Below are 26,601 nucleotides of genomic sequence, written 5' to 3'. Positions count from 1 at the left end.
AGCGGGCATGTCACCCCCGGCCCCATCATCGACCATTCCCCCAATGGGGCTCAAAGGCAGTGTGATAGCCGGGGGTGCCTCATCCGTGGGCCTTGCTCTCCTCTGGCGAGTTCCCTGTGCTGGACCCAATGGAGAGACCAAGACAGACTCGGGCCCAGTCTCTGCCGGGGGTCATGGTTCGGGCCGATAGGGAGGCGGTCGTGGTGGTGGTGGGCCGTCTAAGGCAAATGAAATGAGGTCATTCTGGGATTCAGGTAAGGGGGGTTGAGGAGGGGATGGAGTCGGTAATGGAGTCGATTGGGAAGGTTTTGTTGCGAGAATCGGAGCAGAAGTGAGTGAAGGTGCTATAGGAGCAGTCAGGAAGGATCGGACCCACTTAGGAGGGTCAGTCACCAGATCCTCCCATACCCAAATGTAGGCCTGCTGGTCCGGGTGTCCATGCGAACCTGGAATGAAAATCTTTTGTTTGACTGCCCTAATTATATTAAGATCAAAAGTACCATCTACTGGCCACCCGACTCCGAAGGTGGGCCATTCAGACGAACAGAAAGTCTGCCACTTTCCCTTCCTCACCCGAACCGCCAGGTTCAACGCACAGTCCGTCACTGCCGACCAATGAGAGAGGGTTAGGAGGCAGACTTGGCGGCAGACTGTCCCATTCCAAACAAGTAGAAACAGACACAGAAGGACACAAAAATCGAGACACAATACACAAACAAGACAAGCCGGCAAAATGGTAGGGAAAATGAAGCCAAAAGATTGTCTATTGGCCCGGGCCGTCTGAAAAATCTCCTAGACAAAAGGGAATCAGACAGGCCCCTGTCTCAGGGTCCCCACACTCCAGAGCGTCCTCCAGAGCTGCAGCCTGTGGGTTCAGGACACGTCTGTCCCTCACCGTCCAAGGGTCCTCACGGGCCGCTTGAACAGCTGCTTCCCCGCCGACTCACCACCGTCCTTACCAATCTTGGTGGGACCTCCAAATGTTAGGGTCTGCGTCCAAAACAGAGAGCTTCACTCCGATATCGGGTCACAAAAGAAGCTTTATTAGCACGAGCTTGTGGGACACCAGCGCAAGGAGTAGCTGGTGACCCCGAGTTTAAGGCTCATAGGCCTTTTATGAGGCAGTTCTACCAGGGCAGGGGAGTGGGGTCACCCAGAGTGCAGACATCTGGACGCCACATGTCTCCGCGGTCTTTCTCAGAGTCTGGGTAGGTAAACGAATTCCAAGCTTATCTAGCAAGGGGTTATTTGGCAAGCATTCTTCTCAAGCAATTTATCTTGCAAGCACAACCGCAGGCAGTCATCCTGCAAGCATCCTGTTAGCACAACATGATGGGCTAACTTTTCTGGTATGGGGCGTGGGGGCAGAATGCAGTATTTTCCACTGAATCTACAATTAGCAGAGCTAGTGGGGGGGGGCCTTGTTTCCCTTACAATGGCCTTTCAATTCAATATTTCTATTTTATTTGGTGTTCAAATCCTAGTTGTCTTCATCATTTCAGTCAGGGTTATGTTTGTGTTTTCTTGGGCTTTATTCAGCCTTTTATTGGTTTTGAGTTCATTCTTGTTAAGTTGTCCTGCAGGCTGCAAGAATACATCATAGAGATTCAGCTGTGTATTAAAGCTGAACTTTAACCAGCCAAGGGTCTGTTGAAAGGCAAAGCCATCTAGTATGAATATTTGGTGCTATCCAGCCTTTAATATTCAGCTGTCTTCTACTAAGAAATTCTTGCTTGGCCAAATATTTTCAAACGTGCTGAACTTCTAGGTAACTTCCCTGCTGGAGCCAGTACCTGGATGAGGTCAAGTAAGCCACTTTGTTTCTTGTGCAAATGAAGCTCATGAGGCCTAGCGGCTCTCCAGAGCAACTCACTGAGAACAAAGAAGATTTTACATATCAAGGTGAGAGGTAGAATAACAAACGGAGGACCAGAGGAAAGGCATGGTGAGAGAGAAGAGAGGCCAAGAGAGGATTAGAGAGTAGCAGAAATGGTGAAAGAGGATACGGAGGACGAAGATGAGGCTGAAAGCATAGATGTTAGACATTAGCCAGACTATGAGCTAGGGAGCTGGACGGAACTGCAGTTATGGACACAGGATTTCATCCCAGAGAAATATAGTAGATGGATATAGAGCTTGATATGTCTAGAGTTGTTCCTGCCCTAAATGTCTGATGGAACTGTAGCTGTATTGATAGAATTTTGTCCTAGAGGAATAAAGTTAACAGACATAAGAACATAGTATATGTAGATTTTTTTTCCCTCAGATCCCATGCTGGATGTAGCTAAACCCTGGGATCCCTGGGTACTTCATAAAGTTGGTTGTGCTTTTTGTGTCTTTTATAAACTCCTTGACCCTTTGATTAAGTTTATGACTATTCTCTTAAGTTCTTTGTCATAACGTTCAGCTAAGTAATTTTCATTGGAGAACATTTCTATAGGACTGTTGGATTATTTTGCAGGGGTGCATACTGATTGACCTTGCATATTGTTTTTTGCAATGAGATCTGACATGTGGACTTTCTTTGTTGGTTATGTGTCTGATATGCCCCCTATGTGCAGGATATAACACCTGGCCCAAACCTGAATGTCAGTAAAGACACAGGTTAGGCTCACCAGTTTGGCTGGGGCTCCTGTTTGGAGACCTAGGTTAGTTATAGGGACTGGGTAGGGTATAGGCATCATAGGGTCAGGCAGACTCACCTGGCTGGACTAGAGCATAGGATGTGCAGTCTGGACTGGGCCTGGAGGATGGATCTGGTGCAAGTAGCCATGGGCTGACAGAGCACGGCTTGGCTGGGAAGTACAAGTAGCTTGCCTATGTCTGTGTCATGTGGGCAGGATAAAGGGTCTCCAGTAGCAAGGGTCTATGATGTTGCCAGTCCTAAAGAGAAGGAGATAGGCTGGGAGGAGGTCATCATCCCTGGCAAGGAGCACAGGGCCACCAGAATGGGAGGGTTGTGCTGGAGAGCACTGGTAGATTACCTATGTCTCTACTTCAGGCACAAAAACTAGAGGGTCTCTGATGGGGAGGAGTCTATAATCTGGAGAGTTCCAAGAGAAGGGGGACGTTGCAGAAGTGCTAGCAAGCAGCTGAAGTGTGACTAGAGTGGAGGGCCTTCCCCTATTTGTGTGTGCTGAAATATATTTCACAAAAGTTAAAGATACTGCTGCTGTTTATTTTTGTTAATAAAATTTCAGTAATGGGCCAGGCAGTGGTGGTGCATGCCTTTAATCCCAGCACTCGGGAGGCAGAGCCAGGCGGATCTCTGTGAGTTCGAGGCCAGCCTGGTCTACAGAGTGAGTTCCAGGACTGGCTCCAAAGCTACATAGAGAAACCATGTCTCGAAAAACCAAAAGAAAGAAAGGAAGGAAGGAAGGAAGGAAGGAAGGAAGGAAGGAAGGAAGGAAGGAAGGAAGGAAGGAAGGAAGAAGTTAGGAGCGTCTATTTTGGTAAATGTATTCTTTCACATAATCTCACTGGTCATTGTCTTCTTTGATTTCTGAACAAATTCCCCACATCACTCCTAGAATCAGCCATTTGTAAAAGAATTACATGCTTTCCCCATAAATATTGGTATTTAGAACCTCAAATACAAGTAGTCAGGGTAGCACTGTTAATTTTAGTCATTCTACCTCACATTTGTGGTAGGGTATTTTCTCTGTGGTTTTGAATAAAGTTGAATGACCTCCTTGGCATCCTACTGAAAATTAGGTATGTATTCCATTCCTTTATATATGTCGCTATTTGTCCATCCAAAACTTGTAGAAAGCCCCAGTGAAATGCCTCAGTGGCTGGAAGTGTTAGGCATGCAAGCTGAACGGCATGAACTTTGTCCTGGGAACAGACACTGGAAGCACAGAGCCTTTGAACTGCACACATGTGTTGTGATGCTCAGGCACCAATGCTCTCTCACACATGCACCATATATACACAGAAATTCATTCATTCATGAATTAAAATGGTAGAAAACTTAATACTGTGTCTGGTCTTATGTCAGACACAGGGTATGTGAAGTTGAACCTGATTTGTCGCCTGTACGTGAAGAATAGTCATGGAAATGTGAGAAGTGAATGAACATTATTATATTGGGCAGATGCAAGGGTGCCATGCTATGGAAATATAAAAGGGCATCTGGAATGGTTTGAGAAAGGGAGGTGGTGCTTGAAGGAGGAAAGAGGATATAAAGGTAGAGAAGCTATGAAGAGTCATCCAATCAGGTAAAACTGGAAAGAATGGACTTTCTTGCTATACTCAAGGGAGGCATAGAGGCAGTTGATTATAACTAGAAGATAAGTACAAAAGTTTTTGAATTTACAGAAATTGAACAAAATATCCTATTTAGCAGATAAGGAAATGCAAAGCAATGTGCATCTAAACGGTTGCTATTTTTTTAGATTTATTTATTTTTTTATTTTATGTTGTATAGGTGTTTGGCCTGCATGCATGTCTGTACATCACATGAACTTCTTGCACCCATGGAGGCCCAAAGAGGATGCTGGATACCCTGGAACTAGAATTACAGATACTTGCTAGCTGCCATGTTGGCATTGAGAATTGAACCTGGGTCCTCTGGAAGAACAAGTGCTCTTAGTCATGTAGATATCTCCATAGCCCCTGCTTTTTATTTTAAGATTAATAATGAAACAATAAATCTAAATTTCAATTAAAATTAAGATTTAGTGTATACTGTGGATTTGACTATATGATTATTTTACTAATATAAAAACATACTTGGAGCTGCTATACCATGTTTGAGCTCACTTCTTTTCTACTTCTACTGTCATTATTTTTGTTATTTTTATGTGTGCTAGGAGTCTTAATTTTCATATATGGCACTGAGATCAGTGGCATATTTATCGTGACTCTCACTTGATCTCCTTTTATCCTGCAGGCATCATCTTACTTTTAATTGTTAAGTATTTTGCAAGACAAAGGTCTTCCAAGAAACATGTCTTCTTTCTTTATTACTAATTACTAATACTATAGATATTACTATAACCTTCTTGAATTGTATTGCACTCTGCTCTGTGTTGCACAATAAGCTACCCATGGCTGCCAATCTGCCAGAGTCTGCCAGAACAGAATATTACACACAGGCTTATGGCATACCAGTGTGCTGTTGTTTATCAGTTGGGAATTTGGGAACCAAGGTGTTGTGGGATGTCCTGTATGCTGTAAATATATGTTGCTATGATTGATTGATAAATAAAACACCAATTGGCCAGTAGCCAGGCAGGAAGGATAGTGTAGGCAGGATAAGGAGGAGGAGAATGCTGGGAGATGGAAGGCTGAGACAGGGAAACACTGCCAGCCACCACAGGAGAAGCATGATGTAAGACACCTGTAAGCCACGAGCCTTATGGGTATAGATTTATAGAAATGGGTAATTTAAGATATAAGAACAGATAGCAAGCAGCCTGCCATGGCCATACAGTTTATAAGTAATATAAGTCTCTATGTGTTTACTTGGGGGATGAGAGTGGGAGAGATTTGTCCTGACCATGGGCCAGACAGGACCAGGAAAACTTCAGCTACACCAAGGTGAGGAAGAATCACAACTCATTTGTGGCCAAGAGGTGACAGAGTTATATCAGGAGTTAATAAAGAGGGTAGACAGGGGTTTTATTTGTTTTTGAGATTGTAATTATGGTTACAGCATTTCTCTTGTCCCTTTCCTCTCACAAAATCCTCCCATACATCCTTAAATTCATGTCCTCTTTTGTCATTAATTATTATTGCATGCATATATGTATTTGTATAGATGATTCTAGAGGTCACAAAACCAAAGATTTCATGTGGGAAGAAAAGTAGTGAAATGGTAGATTCAAGAGGACATGAGGTAGCTTGTGCTATAATCTGAATGTAAGATGTCCCCCAAATTTCATGTGCTGACTACTTAGTCTTCAGTGGGAGCCTTCTAGCATCCAAAACTTCGAATTAAATAGATCTTTATCTATAACATAAAACTTAACGGTTTTTCTAGGAATGAAAACAAATATAACTGATAATTCTCATTCTCTCAATTTGTATTCTTGATTATCAGAAAGAAATTCCAGCCACAAAGAATTGTAAATGAACAAAGCAATAAGTTAGAGAGAATTAGAAAAGAGGATGTACACAGGCTGACAATGGTAAAAGGCTGGTGACAAAGACAGACTTATTCAAAACCTTAAGAAAAAAATGACCATTAGCTAATCAATTAGTAAGCAAAATGTGCTCATCTAGGGAAAAGTGAGGTGGTTTAATAGGTAAAAAGACACTTGCCATCAAGCTAAACAACCTGAGTTTGATCCCCAGAACCTACATGGTAGAAACAGAACCAAGGTAGAAGGTAGAACCAACTCCTTCCTGCAAATTGTTCTCTGACCTCCACACATGAATTATGGTATGTGCATACCCAAAGATGCACACATTAAATAAATAAAATGGAAATATGGCTTTTAATCAAACACTTGCTGTTCGTGCAGAGGACTCAGATTCAGTTCCCTGCACCTAAAACTTCATTTCCAGGGGAATTAATTCTTCTGGCCTTTGCAGGTACCAGGCACACATGTAGTACACATACATACATCTAGGCAAAACACTCATACAAATAAAATTACAAATAAATATAGGGCTGGAGAGATGGTTCAGAGGTTAAGAGCACTGGCTGCTCTTCCAGAGGTCCTGAGTTCATTTCCCAGCAACCACATGGTGACTCCCAACCATCTGTAATGAGATCTGGCGCCCTCTTCTGGCATGCAGGCAGAACACTGTATACATAATAAATAAATCTTTAAAAAATAAATAAATAAAATTTAAAATAATGTAGTGATAATGGACTTATCTGGACACAAAGTTTAAGTAGTTGAATTGGTGTTTTCCACTGTGTGGCAAATAAGATAAACAGTAACATTGCAACAGAAAATGCCATAATGGAAAATGGGTAGGTAGAGACAATAGAAATATGGAAGTGTTCCAGCTAAATCATTTTAGGGACTCAGAGAAAGGCTTCTTGAAAAGAAAATGTGAATAGCTAATTTTTGGCATAAACCCATCTGTTCATCTGGTAATAGCTGAGACAATAAAAAGATAAGACGAGAAGGCCAGAGGCCATGTTCTTTTATGTGTTTGTAGATTAGCCAAACAGATGTGTCTACAATACAGTCAGAAAAAATCTGGGAGTTTAAGATCTGAAACAGAGATAAATATTGAAAACTTATTGACACAGACAACATAGTTGAAATTGTGCTGGTGAATGGCTTATGCAGTACAGTAATAGATTTTTAATATTTCTGCACTACAATGTAAAACACAAATACACACATTATTGTGGTATTGGAGATGAAGTCTGTGATTTTATGCATGCTAGAAAAGCACTCTACTAGAGAAAGCCTGATCTGACCTAGTCTGGCGATCAGATGGCCAAACACCCTAACGGTCATGCTGGAACTCTCGTCCAATAACTGATGGAAGTGGATGCAGAGATCCTTGGCCAGGCCCCAGGTGGAGCTCCAGGAGTCCAATTGTTGAGAAAGAGGAGGGACTGTAAGAGTGTGAATTGTTGAGACCAAGATTGGAAAAGCACAGGGACAAATAGCCAAACTAACGGAAACACATGAATATGAAACAAAGGCTGTGGAGCCCCCAGCTGGACCAGGCCCTCTTTTGAATAGCTTGAACTGTTTGGGAGGCATCCAGGCAGTGGGACCTGGACCTGTCCTTAGTACATGAGCTAGCTGTTTGGAACCTTGGGCTTACACAGGGACACTTTGCTCAGCCTGGAAGGAGGGGACTGGACCTGCCTGTACTGAATCTACCAGGTTGAGCTGAATCCCCAGGGGAGTCTTGTCCCTGGAGGAGATGGGAATGGAGGGGAGGGGATGGTAGGAAGGTGGGGGTGGGAGCGGGAGGGGGGAGGACAGGGGAACCCATGGCTGATGTGTAAAATTAAACACAAATATAATAATAATAATAATTTTTTAAAAAGAAAAGCACTCTACTACTAATCTGCATCCCTAGTCTCCACATATGTAATCTGAAGTTTTTAATTTTTTATTCTTTGAAAACTTCATACTTGTATGCAATTTACTTTGAGCATATCTACACCCTACAACCTCCCTCCAACTCATCCCAGGATCCTCCAGCCCACCTTTCTCCCAACTTCATGTCCTATTTTTGAAATTATTAATATTGTTGTTGTTGTTATTATTATTATTATTATTATTATTATTATTATTATCCACTAAGTTCAATTAGTGATTATCAAATGTGCATGGGTGTGGAGCCATTATCAGGGGTCTGAGAAACCTACCAGTGGCCACATCCCCAAATGAAAAGTGACTTTCCCTCCTCAGCACCAGCCATCTGTCATTAGCTCCACCAATAGGAGTGGAATCTTAGGAGCCCCTTGCTCATCCATGCCAGAATTTTAGTTTCTTGAGCTTGTGCAAGTTTTGTGCAGGCAACCATGCCTGCTGTGATTTGCTGTATGCACCAGCCATTCCGTGTCCAGAAGACAGCACTTCATAGCTCTCTTCACCATCACTTGGCTCTTGCATTCTTTTCTGACCCCGCCTTGGATATGGGAGGTGAATAGAGATGTTTTGTCTATTGCCGAGTGGTCACAGTCACTTATTTTCAGCACTTAGAACATAGTCTGTGTATTAACCACTCCCCATTGGGAAAATAAGCTTCTCCCACCAAGCTCTAGAGCAACACAAATCTATGAATAAAAACATACATCCTTAGATGTTTTGACAACATGGCAATTTAGTGAAACAACACCAATAGGTTTCCCCCACCTAGGGCTATGATCTCCCCAGCCATGAGCCTTTGACCAGGTTTACAGTAACTGATGTGAAATCCCTCCATTGGAGTAGCCCTCAAATCATATCAGAAAGTGATTGGATACTCCCATAACCTTCATCATTCTAGTGGGCACAACTTTCCTGTCGAGTCAATATTGGAAGTGTGGGATACAGTTCTAGGCAAGGTCATCAGTGTCTCATCTCCCCCAGCATCCAGCATAGCATCTTCCAGTACTATAAAAACTAGCAAGCAAGGAGCTTCCTCGGCATTTGGGAGTTGATTTCTCAATGCATTGCAGTCCAAGTGTGTGGTGTATTCAGGAATAGAGTCTTGCAGTTTTGTGAGATTGGACAACCAAAGGCCATGGCAATGAATAGTGCTGGTGCCTGCAGGGCCTCTGTCACCAAAACTCCAAGGGGGAAATGTCCTGCGCCTGGCACTTAGACTTTCTTTGAACAGCCTTTGTCTTCAGGGAGCAGTATTGTCCACTTCAGCAGGATACCTCTGAAAAATCTCCTTTTCAATTTGTTTATTTGTGACTGTGTGTATATGACAAGTATGTACTGGCACCCAAAGAGGCCAGGAGTGGGTGTCAGATGCTCTGGAGCTAGACTTGCGGGTTGTTGTGAGCCACATAACATGTGTGCTGAGAACTGAAATAAGGTCCCCTGGGGAAAACAAGCACACTTAACTCTTTAACCCAGAATACTTTCCCACCCCTAATTTTCATAACACCAGTCTTCTACTAGCCCCTCTGAGTAAATTTTTGTGTAGGTTTCAATACTGGATGTTTCCATATAGCTTTTTCATATACTCTTCATTTTGGGTAAACTCCTCTCCATCCCTTCATGGACCCATTCCCCACCCACTCCATGTTTGAACCTTTCTTCTCCCAGTATTCCCTCTCTCATGTTTGATTTCACCTACCTTTTACTATCCGCCTTTTTTAATGGCCTGTTTTATGTAGCATGAATCTTACAAGTTCTTATTAATAAAACAATACCTGGAGCCAGGTATTGGGGTGAATGCTGAAAGATTAGAGGAGCAGAACAAGCCACAGCCACCTCACCTCAGCTGATCCTGTTTCCTCAGACTGGAAGCCTCTGAGTCCTCATCCAAATGGATCTCAGCTGAACTGCTGCTAAAAGCCTAAAAGCTTAACCTGCTAGTTCCTCATCCTCATGCCTTAAATACCTTTCTGCTTCCTGTCATCACTTCCTGGGATTAAAGGCATGTGTTACCATGCCTAGCTGTTTCCAGTGTGGCCTTGAACTCACAGAGATCCGCCTGGATCTCTGCCTCTGGAATGCTAGGATTAAAGGCGTGAGTGCCACCTTTTCTGGCCTCTATATCTAGTGGCTGTTCTGTTCTCTGACCCCAGATAAGTTTATTAGGGTGCACAGTATTTTGGGGAACACAATACCTGCCACGGACTGGATCTCAGCTAGACCACCAGACTGAGGGAGAACGGGGTGAAGGTACTCAGGATAAGTGGGATTTGGCGAGTGACAGACAGCCACAGACACGAGAGTATGTTGTGAAGCTGCTGCAATTTTACTCAGACCAAGCAGTGAATTTTATACAGTTACTTGAGGAAACATGGCAATCGGCCAGTAGGGTGATAGACATAGAATCAGCAATGTAGTCACATACTTTTCTCAGAATGATTAACAGATCTCATGAGTATAGCCTTTACTTTTTTTTTTTTTTTTTTTTGTGGTTCCTCATCTGGACAGAGAACATTACGGCCCTAGCTGTAGTTTTCTTCTACACCTTTGTTCTGTTTCAAAATTAAACCCTTTCCATCATCGTTCTAACCATGGTTTCATTTGTGTGAAAATATTTTAACCTTTGCCTGCGGGTGAGAAGGCACCAGGGGGGTCGGTACCTAGCTAATCTTTCCATGAACTGTAACTTATGCCATTCTGTTTTCATACCATTATGATTCACACATCGGTTCCCATGTACATCATAAGCTCCCGTAAAAGGTAATGGCTCTAAATAATTATTATATCTAAGATTAAAGTTAGGGTGTTGCCACCATCGCCCCTTGATGAGAAACTTTATTTGTCCCTGAATAATTCTTGTAGGAATGACTAATTCCTGTAACTGCTTCCTCGTAGCTGCTGTCGGCTGTGCGTGTGGATTGCCTATGAGTGCCTGTACCTTTACTTTCATTCTCTCTTTACTAGAGTCTTCGTCCTTCTGAATCATAAGCTCTTTCTGCTCTAAATCATTCATGAATTCCCCCAAACTTTAGGGACCCTCTTGAACTGTTTGTCTAAGAGCTTGAATCAGGTGGGGGTATTGAAGCCACTTTTGAGGAATCATTACTCTCTTTATGGGGAACATCAGGAACATTAAGAGTTAACTTCTTGGAATTAATACACAAGGAAACAACAATAATTACAGCTGCAAAGAGAAGAAGGCAGAGTGCCAGCCAGCCTCTGCAAGCAGATCTGCGTGGTTCCGTGTAGCCTGGCACCTTGATTTGGGCAGATTGATGAGGGGTCGCCGGGGGCATAGACCCGAGGGCCGCAAGCCCCCCTTTCCCATGTAACTACCTCATCCAAGGCATTTGTCACGTTGGCGACACCATCGTGGGCGTGGCAAATACCACCACAGTTTTAATTACCTAGATTCCACAAGTACTCCCAGTTAAACATAGAAAACAAAAGATTAGAAGCTAAGACCCTCATATGAGAGAGAACATGCAGTGTTTGTCTTTCTGTGTTGGGGAGAACTCACACAGTTTATGTTTTCTAACTCCATCCATTTACAAGTTTTCTGTACAGCTAAATAACCTTGCCCTGTGTATATGTGCCACATTTTCCTTTTCCGTTCATCAGTGGTGGGTATCTAGGTTGATTCCATTCCCCTGCTATTGTGGGTAAAGCAGCATTAAACATGAATGCGAGGCTATCTCTGTACTGTAATATATGGGCCTTTGGATATATGCCCAGGAGTGGTATAGCTGACAGCTCTGAGGTAACCTTATTTCTACTTTTTTTTTCATTCTTTTTCTTTTTTCCAGGTGGTTGTGGCACACGCCTTTCATCCCTGCACTCAGGAGGCAGAGGCAGGGGGTCTCTGTGAGTTTGAGGCCAGCCTGGTCTACAGAGAGAGTTCCGGGACAGCCAGGACTGTTACAAAGAGAAGCCTTGTCTCGGAAGAAAAAAATAAAAGAAGTTTTTATTTTCAATTACATTTGTGCTCGTGCACACAGGTGTGAGAGCAATTTCTTCAGAGACCAGAAAAGAGCACCAGACCCACAAAGCTGGCATCACAGGCAGTTGGGAGCCCAACATGGGTGCTGGGAAACCAACTTGAGTGTTCTTCAAGAGAGCGTGAGCTCTTAACCACTGACTCATCTCTTTAGCACCATAGTTCTGGTTGTTTTTGTTTTGGAGAAGCTTCCAGACACTAAGTTTACACTCCCACAGATATAAAGGTATATAAAGGTTCCCATTTGATTTGTTGTCATTTCTATTCCTGATCATTGCCACTCTGACTGGAGTGAGATGGAAGGATTTTGGGTTTTTTTGTTTTTGTTTTTGTTTTTGTTTTTGTTTTTTTTCAAGACAGAGTTTCTCTGTGTAGCTTTGGAGCCTGTCCTGGAACTCGCTCTGTAGACCAGGCTGGCCTCGAACTCACAGAGATCCGCCTGCCTCTGCCTCCCGAGTGCTGGGATCAAAGGCGTGCGCCGCCACCTGGTGTGAGATGGAATCTTAAAGTAACTTTAATCTGCATTTCCCTGATAGCCATGGATAACTGAACACTGTTTTATGTGTTTGCTAGCTGGCTGATTTGAGAACCTTCTATTCCGTTCCATATTCCATTTTAATTTTTATTTATTTTTAAAATTTTTAAATAATGTGCATAAGTGTATGTATGTGGAGGGTATGTGTATGTGTAAGTGCCTGTGGGGTCCAGAAGAGGGTATCAGATCCCCTGGAGCTGGAGTTACAGGAAGTTGCGAACCACTTGATGTGGATGCTCAGAAAGGACTCAGATTCTATAGAAAAACAGCAGATGCTCTTAACCACTGAGCCATCATCATGCAGCCCCTCATAGGCCAATTGTAAAAGTTGTTTTCTTCATGCATAGCTTTTTTAGTTCTTTATATATCTAGATACTTATTCTCCGTGAGAAGTAGATCTGTAAAGATTGTTCCCCCATTCTTTCAGGCGCCTCTTCGCTGGATTGACAGCTTCCTTCACAGTGCAGAAGCTTTTTAGTTTCATGAGACTCCATCTGTCAATTGTTGGTCTCCTGTGCTTCTTGAGTCATATTCAGTCATATTCAGAACATCTATGAGCCATGTTGAAGGCTGCGGACATAGCTCAGGGCCTAAGAGTACTGGGTTGTCTACCATAAGACCTTTGCTCCATCGCCAGCATCCCTGACTCTCAACTCACAGTCTCTTGTAACTCTAGCTACAGTAGATCTGATTTCCCTTTCTGGTTACCATGGTTTGCTCACGCTCACATTTGCACAGCAATAAAAATAATCATTTTTAAAAGCCATCTTTGCATTGTAGCCCCTTTTATTATTATCTTTGTATTATTTCAAACAATTTTAATTTTAAATATATTTTGACCATATTCTTCCCCTCCCCCAAGTTCTTTCAGATCCTCACCCCCTCCCTAAGTTCTTTAGCAAAAAACCTAACAAAAGAACAACACTCCAAAAAAAGAAAACAAAATAAAATCACACCCAAGAAAGAGTTTTTAAAAAATATCAAACTGGAACCAATCACAAAAAAAACCCTGTGGAGTTCACTATAGTTTGGGCAACATAAAGCCTGCCCTGGGGCGGTTGATATACCCAGTGTCACTCTATTGGAGAAAACCGATTTTCCCTCTCCCAGAAGGTGTAAGTGACAGGTCAATTGTTAACCTTTACCCTAGTGGCTAGGTTTTCATTCATTCATTCATTTCTTTTTTAAAAGATAACAAAATATAATCTAATAAGATAAAACAAAAACTAACACATCAAAGTTTGACAAGAAAAGTCAACAGAAGGAAAAGAGCCAAGAGAAGGCATGAGGATCAGAGATCCACTTGTTCACACACTCAGGAATCCCAAGAAAAACACTAACTGGAAGCCACAATATATATACACAGAGGACCTGGAGCAGACCCATCCAGGCCACAGCTGTGAACGTTGCTTCAGTCTCTGTGAGTTCACATGAGCTTTGCTCTGCTGATTTAAAAGGCCTTGTTTTCTCTGCCTCCTCTTCCATAAAATTCCCTTAGTTCTGAGGGGAAGAATTTGAAGGAGACATCCCATTTAGGACTGAGTGTTCCAAGGTCTCTCACCCTCTGTGTAATGTTTGGCTCTGGGTCTCTATATTTGGTCCCATCTTCTGCAGGCTAAACAAGGCTGCACAATGAGTACAGCAGAATACCATTAGGAGACATTTTATCACTATTTCTTTCTGTCTTTTAGATCAGTAGTATTACCTTAGGTACCTAGGCTATCTACTCTCAGATTCTTGGTCACTCAAGCAGGTTCAGGTGTGGGTTCCGTCTCGTGGAGTGGGTCTAAGTCAAATCAGATAGTGCTTGGTTACTCCCACAAGCTTTGGGCCACCGTTGCCCTAGCACATCAGAAAGACAGGATACTATTGTAGACTAAGGTTTTGTGGCTGGCTTGGTGTTTATGTTTCTCTTTTGGTAGGGTGCAGAGTCTGTTCCTGTACCAAAGATGCTGGAATACAGGGGTGAAAGTTCCATGTAGGCACCAGCTTCCTTTCTCCATCTTTAATGAGTTGTGTGTGTTGTCTTCAGCAATGGGCCCTTGCTGTCAGTTTGTAGATAGTAAACATACTATCTTGGCAATAGCCTGAGTTCTTTGGGGTTCCCGTGGGGGCCCCTGTGGCCGATAACTCAATCAGATGTAACCCAATTCCAGTCCTGGAAGCTTCATTTAGTGATAAGATATGGCCAGTTGGGACTCTCTACCCCATTATTTGGCAATTTCGTTTAGATTGCCTTCATATATGTATATATTCCAGGAAGTTTCTACTGTATTGTTTCCATACTGCCCTTCTACCCCTTCATTTTAGCTGTTGCTACCTGTATCCCTCCCACAGCCCCCTCCCCCTCCTCTTATCCACTTGATCCTCCTATTCCAGCCCTTCTCTCCATCCATAACTATCCTAAAAAGTAGAAAAAAATAAAAATCACATCATCTACATTACCCCGAATATAAATAGCTTACAAAGACCCATTATAAACAATGAGACTGAAGCTGGGAGAAAATCTTTACCACATGCTCTTCAGAGAAGTGGCCAATGCACAGAATTTACAAAGAATTAAGATATTAAATACCAAGAAAATAAAACTGCCAATCAAACACTGGGCTAAAAAAGTAAATAGAAAATTTTCAAAAATATATAAATGGCCAACAATTATTTTAAAACATGTTCAATATCTCTAGCTATCATGGGAATGCATATTAAAACTACTTGGTGGGGGCTGGAGAGATGGCTCAGAGGTTAAGAACACCAACTGCTCTTCCAGAGGTCCTGAGTTCAATTCCCAGCACCCACAGGCTGGCTCACAACCATCTGTAATGAGATCTGGCACCTTCTTCTGTATACATAATAAATTTAAATCTTAAAAAAATGACCTTGTGATACTTCCTTACCCCAATCAAAATGGTTATCAATATATCTGACAACAAATCCTAGAGAAGGTGTGAAGAGAAAGGAACCCTAATTCATTGTTGGTGGGGGCTCAAATTAATACAGCCATTGTAGTGATCCACTTGGAGAGTTCTCAAAAAATGAAAAACAGTATATAATATCTAGTTGGGGCATTGCCTTCCTCATTATATGATAACTCTATTTAAATTCCATTTATATAATGTATAAGTTTTAGGAAGCTTGCACAGTAGTAGGTTTGCATATGGCTTTTTAAAAGGCCTTTAGCATGAGTTATCTCTCTCCAAATCTCTTCTACCCTGTCCTCCCATTCCCTCCCCACTTAATCCTCCTATTCCAATCTCGGATTTAACACTTTATATTACTATATTCTATTTCTCCTTCTCTGAAAGATCCTCTCCTCCTCCCTGGATTCTAATAGTTACCTAACCTTTGTTGCTATTTTAATTAAAACATGCATGTCTAAAGGTAGAAGTGTGTGTGTGTGTGTGTGTGTGTGTGTGTGTGTGTGTGTGAGAGAGAGAGAGAGAGAGAGAGAGAGAGAGAGAGAGAGAGAATGTCTTTCCATGTCAGGATTACTTCAGTACCAGAAATAAGTTATGTATTTTTGAGTTATTGAACCAAGGGGTCCCACAGACCCCCTCAAATATCACAAGTTACTCCCAGTGCTACTGGCTCTCACCCACAACCTGATAATAAGAACCTATTGCTGAAGACATCACCTTGTCACCAAACATGTTGTTTTCTCTTCATTTTAGTGATTGTTTTGAAGTTTGTATAGTGTATCATTTACCTCAAGTGATATTATACCAACTGTACCATACTATGACAAGCTTTGAACAGTATATCCCTGTTCATCCTACCCTGACAGCCATTTTGTTATTGTAATAAGTATGATTTATATGTATGTTATAAATGTTACAATACATATCCATTTGTATGAATTTTAAATTATCAATAAAGATACTAAATAATAATGAGGTATATATTTATCTTCATAATTTTCATTTCCAGTTCTCTTTATTCTTTTGTCTAGAAATTCTGTGTCTTCATCTGGTATGAGTTTTCCTTTGTTCTAAAGAATTGTATATAGACAGAATGGGAACTCTGAAAGCCAGAAAAGCTTGGGACAATACGCCCCAAGTTCTAAAAGACCCAAACTGACAACCTAGACTTCTGTACTCAGCAAAACCATCTTCCAAAGTTGAAGGTGAAAGAAAAAATTTCCATGATCCAAACAAACTAAAAAACATCATAACCACCAAAATCACTAAACAGAATACTGGAAGCAAGACTCTCAATTGAAGAGAGGACTAATCACAGCCAAGAGACTCTAGAAAGAAAACAAAATTATAGCTTAATGAAAAATAAACCATAAACATGTAAGAACATAAACCATAAAAATATCAAAGTGATTGCAATCAGCACATACATTTCAATAAGAACTCTAAATATTAATGGCATCAACTCTCCAATCAAAGACACAGGCTAGCTGAATGTATTAAGAAACAAAACCCATTAATTTGTTGTCTACAAGAAACACATCTTACCTTTACAGACGGGCACCACCTTAAAGTGAAAGGATGGGAAAAAGGATTCTGTGCAAATGGGATCAAGAAGTGAGCAGGCCTTGGGACCCTTTTCCTCCTACTGGGTTGCCTTGTCCAGCCTTGATATGAGGGTTTGTGCCTGGTCTTATTGTTGTATCTTGTTATGCCATGTTCAGTTGATATCCCTGGGAGGCCTGCTCTTTTCTGAAGGGAAATGGGGGAGCAGTGGATCTGAAGGAGAAGGGATGTGGTGGGAAACTGGAGGTATGCAGGGAGAGGAGGCTATGGTTGGGATGTACTGTATGAGAGAAGAATAAATAATAATAATAATAATAATAATAATAATAATAATAATAATGAGGAGGAGGAGAGAGATGGGGAGGAGGAGGAGGGGGAGGAGAAGGAGAAGGAGAAGGAGAAGGAGAAGGAGAAGGAGAAGAAGAAGAAGAAGAAGAAGAAGAAGAAGAAGAAGAAGAAGAAGAAGAAGAAGAAGAAGAAGCAGCAGCAGCAGCAGCAGCAAACAAGCAGGCATTGCTGTCCTATCTGACAAAATAAACTCCAAACTAAAACTAATCACAAGAGACAAAGAGGGCCTCCACAACTCATTCATATACTTGTGATTGGCTAGTTAGAACCTAAGTAATAATCTATGAAAATTATTCTGTGCTGCTTGTTGGTGGCTGGTAATATTTCTGGTCCAGTGTAAGTAATAAAAACTATTATTCTTTCAAATGATTCTTTCTCCTACCGTAATAGTTGCTTTAAGTATACAGTAGTAGAGAGTCTGTTGAGTATTCAAAACAGGCCCTTGGTAGATATCAGGAATTCTTTTCCTCTGTTCTCTTTTGTTATTTTTGACAAAGTGTTTGTGTATTTCATAGTACAAGATTCTGGGCCTCATGATGACATTTTAATTGAAGTATATCACGTGTGTTGAGCATGTCTGCCCCACGTTACCATCACCTGTCCTCTCCCCTCTCTCCCTCTTCCCAAATAGTCTCCTATCTATATGCTGTCCATGTAGTCATCTATCACACATGTATACACGTGTATAAACCATTTATGAGATAAGATAGTATACTTTGCTTTCTGTATCTGATTTAATTTCCTTAAAATTATTATCTCTAATTCCATCAGTTTTTTTTCTTTGTTCTTTATAATTTTGTTCTTTATAGCTGGATGAAACTCAATTGTGTATATGCACATAACACATTGTCTTTATCCATTCACCTTTTGGTAGACACCAAGGCTGATTCCAGAACTTGACTGTTGTGAATAGTGCAGCAAAGTACATGGATATCCAAATAGCTCTGGTACACTGGTTTTTATTCCCCAAGGTTCATATAGTAGTACTATTGTTAGCTTTTTGAGGAATCAATATGCTGATTTCCAGAAGCACTGGATTAATTTTCATCTCCAGCCATGTTACATAACGGTTCCTTATGCCCCACATCTAAGGCATCACTTAATCTTGTTTATTGAGTTAATGATAGTCACTGACTGGAACAAGCTATAATCTCAGTATCATTATTCACAGGTGATATAATAGTATATATAAGTGACCCCAAAAACTCTACCAGGGAATTTCTACAGCTGATAAACACCTTTAGTCAAGTGGCTGGATATAAGATTAACTCAAAAAAATCAGTAGCCCTCCTATTACAAGCAACAAATGGGCTAAACTAGAAATTGGAGAATCAACACCCTTTATAATAGCTTCGAATAATACAAATTATATTATTTCATAATAATTATAAATAATATAAAATAGAGTTGATGTAACTCTAATCAAGCAAGTGTAAGATCTGTATGATAAAAATTTATGTCTTTGAAGAAAGAAACTGAAAAAGATATCAGAAGATGGAAAGATCTCCCATGCTCATGAATCAGTAGGATTAACAGTAAAAATGGCCATCTTACCAAAAGTAATCTACAGATTCAATGCAACCCCCATTAAAATCCCAACACAATTATTTACAGACCTTGAAAGAGCAATACGCAACTTCATATGGAAAAATAAAAACCCAGGATAGCTAAAAACAATCCTGTATAATAAAAGAACTTCCAGAGGTATCACCATGACTGATTTCAAGCTTTACTACAGAGCTATAGTAATAAAGGCCACATGGTATTGGCATAAAAAAAAAAAAAAGGACGGGTATATCAATGTAATCAAATCAAAGACTCAGATGTAAATCCACACACCTATGGACACTTGATTTTTGACAAAGAAGCCAAAATTATACAACAGGAAAAAGAAAGCATCTTCAACAAATGGTGCTGGTCTAACTGGATGTTGGTATGTAGAAGAATGCAAATATATCCATATCTATCACCCTGCACAAAACTCAAGTCCAAGTGGATCAAAGACCTCAACATAAAGCCAGTTGTACTGAACCTGATAGAAGAGAAAGCAGGAAATAGCCTTGAACACACTGGCACAGAAGACAACTTCCTGAACAGAACACCAATAGCACAGGCACTAAGATCCACAATTAATAAACGGGACCTCATGAAATTGAAACATTTCTGTAAAGCAAAGGACACTGTCAATAGGACAAAATAGTAACCCACAGAATGGGAAAAGGTCTTCACCAACCCCACATCTGACAGAGGGCTGATATCCAGAATATATAAAGAACTCAAGAAACTAGATATCAACAAACCAAATAATGTAATTAAAAAATGGGGTGCAGACGTAAATAGAGAATTCTCAACAGAAGAATCTCAAAATGGCAGAGAAACACTTAAGATGTTCAGCATCCTTAGCCATCAGGGGAACACAAATCAAATGACTCTAAGATTTCATTTTACACTTGTCAGGATGGATAAGATCAAAAACACAAGGGGCAGCTCAGGCAGGTGAAGAGTGCAAACCTGTACAGCCAGTATGGAAACCAGTGTGATGGTTTCTCAGAAAATTGGAATCAATCTACCTCAAGACCCAGCTATACCACTCTTGGTCATATTCCCAAAGGATGCTCCATCCTACCACAAGGACACTTGCTCAACTATATTCATAGCAGCTTTGTTTTTAATAGCCAGAGCCTGGAAACAACCTAGATGCCCCTCAACCAAAGGATGAGTTTTTTAAAATGTGGTACATTTACACAATGGGATATTACTCAGCTGTAAAGAAACAATGACACCAGGAAATTTGAAGGCAAATGATGGAACTTGAAAAAAAATCATCCTGAGTGAGGAACTCAGACCCAGAAAGACAAACATGGTATGAACTTACTTATATTAACTGTAAAACAAGGGATAACCACGCTACAATCCACAGACCCAGAGAGACTAGGTAACAAGGAAGGTGCATGAGGTGACACCCAAATCTCCCTGGGAGGGGGAAATAGAAGAGATTTTGTAAGTGGACTGAGGGCAGTTAGAGATGGGAACATTAGCAATCAGGTTGGGAGTCTGGGGACAGAGTACAGGAATACTGAAAGAGCCTACTGGAAAGGGGGCCATTTCAGAGTCAGGTAAAAACCTGACGAAGGGAATCTCCTAGGAATCTACAAGGATGACCCCAGCTAAGACCCCTAGCAATAGAGGATATGTAGGCTGAAGTGGCCATCTCCTGTGACCAGATTGGTGCCCAGCCCAATTGTCATCAGAGAGGCTTCATCCAGCAACTGATGGAGACAGATGCAGACCCACAAAGAAACATTAGGTGGAGTTCTGGGAATCCTGCAGAAGATGAGGAGAAAGGATTATAGGAGCCAGAGGGGTCAAGGACACCACAAGAAAACTCATAGAATCAACTAACCTGGACTCACAGAGGCTGAATCGATGACCAGGGAGCCTGCATGGAACTGACCTAGGCCCTCTGCATATATGTTACAGCTGTGTAGCTTGGTCTACTTGTGAGACTGTCTCCGGCTCTTTTACTGGATTTTGGGACCCTACTCCTCATATACTGTGTCACATTGCCCAGCCTTAATGCCTGGGGAGGTGCTTAGTCTTACTGCAACTTGATTTACCATGTTTTGTTGATATTCATGGGAGACCTGACCTTTCCTAAAAAGAAATGGAAGAGGAGTGGATTGGGGGGGGGGAAAAGAGGGGTTGGGGGAGGGCTTGGAGGAGATGAGGGAGGAGAAAATGGCCAGGATGTAAAATAAATAAATAAATAAATAAATAAATAAATAAATAAATAAATGTATAAAAAGAAAAAAGTCAACTAGGTATACAGCAGAAAACCAAGTATTAAGAAAAAAAGAAAGAATGCAGGCTGATGAAACCAGTAAGCAGCACCCCTCCATGGCCTCTGTTTCAGCTCCTGTCTCTAGGTTCCTGCGCTGTTGGAGTTCCTGTCCTGACTTCCTTTGGTGATGAACAGTAACTTGAAAGTGTAAGCTGAATAAACCCTTTCCTCCCCAACTGCTTTTTGGTCATGGTGTTTCGCAATACAAATCCTAACTAAGAAGAGCCCCCAAGAGAAGGCACAAGAACCACAAGAATCAGAGACACACTCATTCACATAACCAGGAACCCCCTCACCCCTGAAGAAACTGAACTGAAAGCTATAATAAATATGCAGAGGACGTGGTACAGACCCTTGTAGGCCCTGTGTTTGCTGCTTTGATGTTCGTGAGTTCATATGGGCCTTGCTTAGTTGACTTGGAGGGCCTTGTGCCCCTAGTGTCCTCCATCCTCTCTGGCTCTTATATTCTTTCTGCCTCCTCTTCTATGGGTTTCCCTGAGCTCTAAGGAGGAGGGATTTGATGGAGACATCCCATTTAGTGTCGTGTTCCAAGGTCTCTCTGTTTAATATCTGGCTGTGGGTCTCCTTATTTGTTCCTATCTGCTGCAGAAGGCAGCTTCTCTGATGATGGCTGAATAAGGCTGTTCTATGAGTATAGCAGAATACCATTAGAAGTCATTTTATCACTACATCCCCCCCCCAACACACACATTTCTTTTAGACCAGTATTATTTTGTTTTATCCTTGGTTCCTGGGCTATCTAGTCTCAGGTTCTTGGTCACCCAGTGACAGATATGGGTTCCATCTCATGGAGTGCGCCTTAAGTCAAATCAGATATTGATTGGTTACTCCCATAAGCATTGTGCCACCATTGCCCCCAGCATATTTTGCAGGTAGAACAGATTGCAAATGTTTTGCTGTTGGGTTGGTGTCCACATTTCTCTTTGGGTAGCCTGTAGAGTACCTTCCTATACCAAAGATACTAGGATGTAGATGTAGGGATGAAGGGTCTATGTAAGCACCAGCTTTACTTCTCCATGTTCAATAAATTTTGTAGGTATTGTCTTCAGCAACAGGGTCTTGCTGTCATTTTGCAGAGAGCAACCTACTGTCTTGGCAACAGCCTGGATTGTTTTGGTATTTCCATGGGACTCCTTTGGCCAACAACTCAATTGGATGTAACCCAGTCCAGGTACTGGAAGTTTCATTTGGTGACAAGAGATGGCCAGTTGGGACTCAGCCTCCTTCACTTTTGAAGACTTCATTAGAATTGCCTTCATATATTTTGGCAAGTTTCCACTGCACTAGGTTCTCAAATGGTCCTCAGTTCTAGCAGTCTCTCCCCACATTTCCTCCTTCAACCCCATCTCCCCTTTCCCTCCCTACCTGATTCTCTTATTCCCATCCTCCTGCCCCAAGTCCACCCATTAAAATCTATTCTATTTCTCCCTTCCAAGAAGATCCATGTGTGCGCCCCCAGTCCCTTCCTCTATATACCTAACCTCTCTGGGTTTATAGATTGTAGCTTGGTTATCATTTATTTAATGGTTAATATCCACATATAAGCACAATCACTTACTTTTTAAAATTATTTCTTTTATTTTTTGAGATAATATACTTGCATCATTTTTCTATTCCCTTTCATCCTTCCAAAACCTCCCATTTACCCCTCCTTGCTCTCATTCAAATTTTTATGGTATTTCTTTCAGTTAAGTGTTGTTACACACACACACACACACACACACACACATATGTATGTATGTATGCATTCCTAAATACATAAATACTGCTTCAGTCTGTATGTTACTTGTATGTATATTTAATGACTGACCATTTGGTATTGAATAACCAATTAGTGTGATTAGTGTGATATTGTGTGTGTGTGTGTGTGTGTGTGTGTGTGTGTGTAACAACAATAAATGAAAAAGTAGACCACAAATTGGGAGGAGATAAGGAAGGGGCATATAGTTAGGCTTGGAGAAAGGAAAGGGAAGGGCAAAATGATAAATTATAATCTCAAAAATAGTAGAAATAAATAAAAATGTACAATAATGTTTTTAAAAACCATTTTTTTTCATTTATATGAAGAATAATGAGGAAATTTTGATTGAGGCTGAGTTGAATTGGTCGATAAGTTTTTGAAGGATGTCCATTTTCACAATCATAATTATTTCAATCCATAAGCCTTGAGGTTTTTCCATCTTCTGTTTTCTTCCTTATTTTCTGTGGTGTTTTAAACTAATGAATTGCATATTTGTATATAAATATATATTACATATATTATGTATGTATTAGAATTAAGTCACTTTGATCATGGTGAATAATCCTTTTGTGTGCTCTTGAATCTGGTTTACAAGTATTTTATTATGCCCTTAATAATTTTTACATTTATATTTAAAAGAGAAATTGGTCTATAATTTTCCTTTTTTGTTGCCTGTTTACCTGGTCTTTGTATCAGATTAATGCTGGTACTGTTACAGGAATGTGGAAGTATATCTTCCTTTGCTATGAAATAATTTAAGTAACTGATTACTTAAAATCACTTAAGTTTTACTAAATTACAAATTACTAAAACCAATTCTTCCTTAAGAACCTGGTAGTATTCTACTGTGAATTAATCTGGACCTGAGGTTTTTTTTGTTTTTGTTTTTGTTTTGTTTTATTGTCAGGTGGTTTTTTATTATATCAATCTCATTGCTTTTGTTGGGACTATTTAAGCTATTTATCTCCTCTTGGTTTACTATCAGTAGGTCATATGCACCTGGAAGTTCATCCATTTTCTTTAGATTTTCCAATTTGTTTTTGAGGTAAGTCCTCCTGGTTTTCTAGTTCTCATTGCTATCAATTGTACTGTCTCCTTTTTTCATGTCAAATCTTATTAAATTGAATCTTTTCTTGATTTCTTTTGGTCAATTTTGCTAAGAGTTTCTCAATCTTGGTGGGTTTTTTTTTTTTAAAGACTATTGTACTTTTCTTTTTTTTTTAATTTCTCTTTCATTGATTTTTTTTTTTTTTTGCCCTGATCAAAACTATCTAATTCTCTTTACTAGTTTGGGTTTTGGTTTGTTCTTGTTTTGCCAATGTCTTAAAGTACATGAGTAACTTCATAATGTGGACACTTAAAGCTATACATTTTCCTTTATTGTATCTTATGGGCTTTTTATCCTATTTATTATCCTATTGTATTCTCTGCCTTTAGGTCTTGGTATATTATGTTTCCATTTTCATTTCATTCTAGGAACTCTTCTATTCCATTCTTGTTTGCTTCAACAAGCCAGTCATTATTCAATAGTTAACCTATGAATTTATGTAGTTTATGTAGTTGTTCCTACACTGTGAACTTTAAAATGTATCCTTCCATACCATTCTGACTTTTAGAGTTTTTACTGAAAATCTGCTGTTATTCTAGCGGGGCTGCTTTTATATGTGCCATAGCTGTTCACTTTCAACATTTTAATACTTCTCATTCTAAATACTTCAGGTTTTGACTGTAATATGATATGGATAATTTCTTCTAGCCATATCTGCTTGATATTCTTTTTGCCTCTTATATTTGGATGGGCATTTCTAACCCTAATTTTGTAAAAATTTTCATCAGTGAGTTTTATTCAGAATATTTTCTGTGTCGTTGGCATGGAATTCTCCTTCTGTGCCCATATTTCAAAGATTGGTATTTTCTCATTACAACAATAATCTTTTACTTTTCATTTATATAATTTTTAAGATTTATCATTGTTGAAAGGACAATTTTCAGCTTCATATGGAAACACAAAAACCCTGGATAACTAAAAAAAATACATCATGAATAATAAGTGAACTTCTGGAGGTATCATCATCCTTGATTTCAAGTTGTACTGAGCTATAGTAATAAAGAAAAAACAGCATGGTATTGGTACAAAAACACACTGATCAATGGAATCACATTGAAAACCTAGACATAAATCCACACAGAGAGACAGCTGATGCTTTATAAAGAAGCCAGAAATACACGCTGGAAAAAGACAGCATCTTTAGTCAACAGTGCTGGTCAAACTGCACAGCTGAATGTAGAAGAACCCAAATAGCTCTGTACTTACCACCATGTATAAAACTCCAAATGGATCAGAGATCTCAATATAAAACCAGATACACTGAATCTGATCAAAGAGAAAATGAGGACTAGCCTGTGGGAGCTCACAGAAGTTTCCTTGTGAGATCTGAGTTTGCCTGACCCAGCAGAGCTGCACAAGGGGATGATTTGATCATGGGCAAGTAGCTAGGTGGTTGGAAGGGTCTGCACTTGGCTATGCTGGAGGGAGGTCTTTTGCTCCACCCCTTGGCATTCCTTTAAAAGCCCTTTGGCAGAGACAGTCAGGGCCCAGTGGATTAGGACCCAGGCCCTCCTGAGGCTATCCTATGTTTTCTGTCTGTCTCTCTCTAGCTATCTTTCTATCTAATATTTCCTGCTGCTCCTGCTCAAGAGTATCCTGGGGAAAAGTGGTGTGGGATGGTCCTCCACACTAGCCTTAAACTCATTGACACAGAGAAAGACTTTATGAACTGAACACCTTTGGCATAGGCACTAAGATCAACAATTAATAAGTCGGACCTCATGCAACTGAAAAGCTTCTGCAAGGCAAGTGGCAGCCTACAAAATGGAAAAAGATTTTTACCAACTATACATCCAATAGAGGGATAATATCCAAAATATACATAAAGAACTCAAAAAACTAGTTATCTAGGGCTAAATGGCTCAGCGGTTAAGAGCACTGCTTGTTCTTCCAAAGGTCCTGAGTTCAATTCCCAGCAACCACATGGTGGCTCACAACCATATGTAATGAGATCTGGTGCCCTCTTCTGGCATGCAGGCAGAACACTGTATACATAATAAGTAAATAAATCTTAAAAAAAAAAACTAGATATATAGAAAACAAATAACCTAATTTTTTTTAAATGAGATAGATCTAATCAGAGAATTATCACGAGGAAACTCAAATGGCTGAGGAACAAAGAAATGTTTAACATTCTTAGCTATCAGGGAAATGCAAATCAAAACTGCTTTGAGATTTCATCTTACACCTGTTAGAATGGCTAGGATCAATGAAATAAATTATAGCTCTTGCTGGTGAGGATGTGGAGTAAAACATCAATCCAGCTGTACCACTCTTGGGCATACACCCAAAGGGTGCTCAATCATACCACAAGGACACTTACTCTATTGTGCTCATTGCTGCTCTATTCACAACCACCAGGAATTAGAAACAATCCAGATCTCCCTCAATATCTGAATGGACAAAGAAAATTGGTACATTTATTTACACAATAGAATATAACTCCACCATTAAAAAATAACATCATGAAATTTTCAGGTAAATGGATGTAACTAAAAAAAGATCACCCTC

This window comes from Onychomys torridus, chromosome X, assembly GCF_903995425.1.
Source record: "Onychomys torridus chromosome X, mOncTor1.1, whole genome shotgun sequence".
In the NCBI taxonomy this organism is placed as follows: Eukaryota; Metazoa; Chordata; class Mammalia; order Rodentia; family Cricetidae; genus Onychomys; species Onychomys torridus.
The sequence above is the reverse complement of the archived record's forward strand: the minus strand, read 5'-3'. Positions refer to the sequence as shown.